The following is a 6,154-nucleotide window of genomic DNA, read 5'->3' as shown; positions in this document are numbered from 1 at the left end:
CGGGTGCAGTGGCGTGCGCCTATAATCCAAGCGTCTGGGAGGCTGAGGCTGGCGGATCGTTTGAGCTCAGGGGTTCTGGGCTGCATCGGACTATGCCGATCGGGTGTCCGCGCTAAGTTCGGTATCGATATGGTGCTCCTGGGGGAGCCCGGGACCACCAGGTCGCCTAAGGAGGGGTGCACCGGCCCAGGTCGGAAACAGAGCAGGTCAAAGCCCCCGTGCCGATCAGTAGTGGGATCGCGCCTGTGAATAGGCGCTGCAGTGCAGCCTGAGCAATACAGCGGGACTCAGCCTTTTATTTTTGGCCACAAAAAATCATTTATGTTTAAACACAACACGTGATATACACATCATAACTTTTATCTTCAACTTATTTGCCTTTCACAACAAAAACTTCCATCAGGCAATTATTTACTAGCTTAAAATGCCTATAGCGCACACTGTCTCCTACAGGAATCAAACAGGAACTGCAGTGTTTATCCAAAAAGGTACTGATAGGTCACTGTAGTGGGTGCAATTTGTCTTTTTCAGGTTTTTTGCTCATTTTTACATGCTGGTGGCCTAATTAAATGCAACCAAACCATCTACACGTCAGGCCAACTGAGCATTCAGAGCTGTCCCTTTTTTCAGTAACTTGTATTTTCATGTCACACACTTCCAGATCCAAAGATACTTTTTGATCAAAAACAACGCCGAGAGAACACTCTCTGACGGCGTCACAGCAACACACCTTGAATTTCTCTCCGAATCACTGTGTCCATCGCCGGGTGCAGTGGCGTGCGCCTATAATCCAAGCGTCTGGGAGGCTGAGGCTGGCGGATCGTTTGAGCTCAGGGGTTCTGGGCTGCATCGGACTATGCCGATCGGGTGTCCGCGCTAAGTTCGGTATCGATATGGTGCTCCTGGGGGAGCCCGGGACCACCAGGTCGCCTAAGGAGGGGTGCACCGGCCCAGGTCGGAAACGGAGCAGGTCAAAGCCCCCGTGCCGATCAGTAGTGGGATCGCGCCTGTGAATAGGCGCTGCAGTGCAGCCTGAGCAATACAGCGGGACCCAGTCTTTTAAACTCAGCCTCTTTATTTTTGGCCACAAAAAATCATTTATGTTTAAACACAACACGTGATATACACATCATAACTTTTATCTTCAACTTATTTGCCTTTCACAACAAAAACTTCCATCAAGCAATTATTTACTAGCTTAAAATGCCTATAGCGCACACTGTCTCCTACAGGAATCAAACTGGAACTGCAGTGTTTATCCAAAAAGGTACTGATAGGTCACTGTAGTGGGTGCAATTTTTCTTTTTCAGGTTTTTTGCTCATTTTTACATGCTGGTGGCCTAATTAAATGCAACCAAACCATCTACACGTCAGGCCAACTGAGCATTCAGAGCTGTCCCTTTTTTCACTAACTTGTATTTTCATGTCACACACTTCCAGATCCAAAGATACTTTTTGCTCAAAAACAACGCCGAGAGAACACTCTCTGACGGCGTCACAGCAACACACCTTGAAGTTCTCTCCGAATCACTGTGTCCATCGCCGGGTGCAGTGGCGTGCGCCTATAATCCAAGCGTCTGTGAGGCTGAAGCTGCCGGATCCTTTGAGCTCAGGGGTTCTGGGCTGCATCTGACTATGCCGATCGGGTGTCCGCGCTAAGTTCGGTATCGATATGGTGCTCCTGGGGGAGCCCGGGACCACCAGGTCGCCTAAGGAGGGGTGCACCGGCCCAGGTCGGAAACGGAGCAGGTCAAAGCCCCCGTGCCGATCAGTAGTGGGATCGCGCCTGTGAATAGGCGCTGCAGTGCAGCCTGAGCAATACAGCGGGACCCAGTCTTTTAAACACAGCCTCTTTATTTTTGGCCACAAAAAAATCATTTATGTTTAAACACAACACGTGATATACACATCATAACTTTTATCTTCAACTTATTTGCCTTTCACAACAAAAACTTCCATCAGGCAATTATTTACTAGCTTAAAATGCCTATAGCGCACACTGTCTCCTACAGGAATCAAACTGGAACTGCAGTGTTTATCCAAAAAGGTACTGATAGGTCACTGTAGTGGGTGCAATTTGTCTTTTTCAGGTTTTTTGCTCATTTTTACATGCTGGTGGCCTAATTAAATGCAACCAAACCATCTACACATCAGGCCAACTGAGCATTCAGAGCTGTCCCTTTTTTCACTAACTTGTATTTTCATGTCACACACTTCCAGATCCAAAGATACTTTTTGCTCAAAAACAACGCCGAGAGAACACTCTCTGACGGCGTCACAGCAACATACCTTGAAGTTCTCTCCGAATCACTGTGTCCATCGCCGGGTGCAGTGGCGTGCGCCTATAATCCAAGCGTCTGGGAGGCTGAGGCTGGCGGATCGTTTGAGCTCAGGGGTTCTGGGCTGCATCGGACTATGCCGATCGGGTGTCCGCGCTAAGTTCGGTATCGATATGGTGCTCCTGGGGGAGCCCGGGACCACCAGGTCGCCTAAGGAGGGGTGCACCGGCCCAGGTCGGAAACGGAGCAGGTCAAAGCCCCCGTGCCGATCAGTAGTGGGATCGCGCCTGTGAATAGGCGCTGCAGTGCAGCCTGAGCAATACAGCGGGACCCAGTCTTTTAAACACAGCCTCTTTATTTTTGGCCACAAAAAAATCATTTATGTTTAAACACAACACGTGATATACACATCATAACTTTTATCTTCAACTTATTTGCCTTTCACAACAAAAACTTCCATCAGGCAATTATTTACTAGCTTAAAATGCCTATAGCGCACACTGTCTCCTACAGGAATCAAACTGGAACTGCAGTGTTTATCCAAAAAGGTACTGATAGGTCACTGTAGTGGGTGCAATTTGTCTTTTTCAGGTTTTTTGCTCATTTTTACATGCTGGTGGCCTAATTAAATGCAACCAAACCATCTACACATCAGGCCAACTGAGCATTCAGAGCTGTCCCTTTTTTCACTAACTTGTATTTTCATGTCACACACTTCCAGATCCAAAGATACTTTTTGCTCAAAAACAACGCCGAGAGAACACTCTCTGACGGCGTCACAGCAACATACCTTGAAGTTCTCTCCGAATCACTGTGTCCATCGCCGGGTGCAGTGGCGTGCGCCTATAATCCAAGCGTCTGGGAGGCTGAGGCTGGCGGATCGTTTGAGCTCAGGGGTTCTGGGCTGCATCGGACTATGCCGATCGGGTGTCCGCGCTAAGTTCGGTATCGATATGGTGCTCCTGGGGGAGCCCGGGACCACCAGGTCGCCTAAGGAGGGGTGCACCGGCCCAGGTCGGAAACGGAGCAGGTCAAAGCCCCCGTGCCGATCAGTAGTGGGATCGCGCCTGTGAATAGGCGCTGCAGTGCAGCCTGAGCAATACAGCGGGACCCAGTCTTTTAAACACAGCCTCTTTATTTTTGGCCACAAAAAAATCATTTATGTTTAAACACAACACGTGATATACACATCATAACTTTTATCTTCAACTTATTTGCCTTTCACAACAAAAACTTCCATCAGGCAATTATTTACTAGCTTAAAATGCCTATAGCGCACACTGTCTCCTACAGGAATCAAACTGGAACTGCAGTGTTTATCCAAAAAGGTACTGATAGGTCACTGTAGTGGGTGCAATTTGTCTTTTTCAGGTTTTTTGCTCATTTTTACATGCTGGTGGCCTAATTAAATGCAACCAAACCATCTACACATCAGGCCAACTGAGCATTCAGAGCTGTCCCTTTTTTCACTAACTTGTATTTTCATGTCACACACTTCCAGATCCAAAGATACTTTTTGCTCAAAAACAACGCCGAGAGAACACTCTCTGACGGCGTCACAGCAACATACCTTGAAGTTCTCTCCGAATCACTGTGTCCATCGCCGGGTGCAGTGGCGTGCGCCTATAATCCAAGCGTCTGGGAGGCTGAGGCTGGCGGATCGTTTGAGCTCAGGGGTTCTGGGCTGCATCGGACTATGCCGATCGGGTGTCCGCGCTAAGTTCGGTATCGATATGGTGCTCCTGGGGGAGCCCGGGACCACCAGGTCGCCTAAGGAGGGGTGCACCGGCCCAGGTCGGAAACGGAGCAGGTCAAAGCCCCCGTGCCGATCAGTAGTGGGATCGCGCCTGTGAATAGGCGCTGCAGTGCAGCCTGAGCAATACAGCGGGACTCAGCCTCTTTATTTTTGGCCACAAAAAATCATTTATGTTTAAACACAACACGTGATATACACATCATAACTTTTATCTTCAACTTATTTGCCTTTCACAACAAAAACTTCTATCAGGCAATTATTTACTAGCTTAAAATGCCTATAGCGCACACTGTCTCCTACAGGAATCAAACTGGAACTGCAGTGTTTATCCAAAAAGGTACTGATAGGTCACTGTAGTGGGTGCAATTTGTCTTTTTCAGGTTTTTTGCTCATTTTTACATGCTGGTGGCCTAATTAAATGCAACCAAACCATCTACACGTCAGGCCAACTGAGCATTCAGAGCTGTCCCTTTTTTCACTAACTTCTATTTTCATGTCACACACTTCCAGATCCAAAGATACTTTTTGCTCAAAAACAACGCCGAGAGAACACTCTCTGACGGCGTCACAGCAACACACCTTGGAAGTTCTCTCCGAATCACTGTGTCCATCGCCGGGTGCAGTGGCGTGCGCCTATAATCCAAGCGTCTGGGAGGCTGAGGCTGGCGGATCGTTTGAGCTCAGGGGTTCTGGGCTGCATCGGACTATGCCGATCGGGTGTCCGCGCTAAGTTCGGTATCGATATGGTGCTCCTGGGGGGAGCCCGGGACCACCAGGTCGCCTAAGGAGGGGTGCACCGGCCCAGGTCGGAAACGGAGCAGGTCAAAGCCCCCGTGCCGATCAGTAGTGGGATCGCGCCTGTGAATAGGCGCTGCAGTGCAGCCTGAGCAATTCAGCGGGACCCAGTCTTTTAAACTTACTCGTCTTTGTCTGTTACATTACATGTTATATTACACATCACATTTGACTTTGGTCAAGAAGTCCAGTTCCACACTCAGCTCATTGTAGTTTCACACTAGGTTATTATTCTACATGAAAGAGTGAAGTTGGTGTATCTGTACATAAATATGCTTAGGTGAAATGGGGGGAAATCATTTTACCATCCGACTTAAGAGTCTGACAACTAGAGAAATGGCTTGTTAGCTACAATAAGAAACAGAAGGGAAAAATAATTTGCTACAAAGCCTTCACTTTCGGCTTACTACTTTCTCACACCAGATTTCCCCTATGGTTTGCTTGCCTATTAATTTCATAGTCTTTTTTGTGTTTGTTTCATCAGTTTGCTTATCAGCAGTCTTAATGTTGTCACATTTTATGTTATGGAATATTTTGCAGTCCAGATATTACCAGCAGTCTGTTTTTCATATTTGTTTTTATTTTATTGTGGAATTTTCCACAGTTGAAAGATAAGGCGGGCAGCAAGGCCACATTCTTCCCCCCGTCTGGGTAGAGAATGTTCTCTTTGACTTTTGGAAAACATAAGGTCCTTGAATAATTCTGCTTCCATAGCCACAGGCTTCACCACTCAAGGGCAAATTTCCACTGAATAATGTAGTCATTCACTTTATTATTAAGAGACTCAATCGAGAAATCAGTTCCCACTTGAAACTTGGTAATAAATATCTAAACCTTTGTTGAGCGTGTTCATTTTTTTTCTTTTCAGAATTGAAGATTTTCACCCTACCTCAAATGAGAATGGACAGATTAGGAAAAAAATAAACATTGAAGAGCTTTGTGACACAAGACCTAAAAGTGATGCTATTATCTTGTCTCATCTTACAGTTCATCCTGCCACTGTGATGAGCACAATGACATGAGCCAACATTTTACTATTTTGGAATGAGCCCTGATATGTCCAAGAGGCAGTAGTTTCACAAGGAACAGTTCGGTTGCATTCAACAACACATTTCCATCACACGTGCTGATGTTTACCTTGCTTCAGGCTGAATTTGACATGTTCGTCAACTTATTAAAGTGGGAAATGTATTAAAGGCAGTCGGCAAAAAAAAAAGTAAGCCATTTTGAAACAACGGTCTAAATTAAAAGTGCAGCACTATACTGGTTTTCCCAAATTCCAGAAGAGTTATTCTTAAAGAGCGCGGGAACATGTAAGTTTAAT

The sequence above is a fragment of the Alosa sapidissima genome, chromosome 6 (assembly GCF_018492685.1).
Source record: "Alosa sapidissima isolate fAloSap1 chromosome 6, fAloSap1.pri, whole genome shotgun sequence".
Lineage (NCBI taxonomy): Eukaryota > Metazoa > Chordata > Actinopteri > Clupeiformes > Clupeidae > Alosa > Alosa sapidissima.
This window is presented reverse-complemented; position numbering follows the sequence as displayed.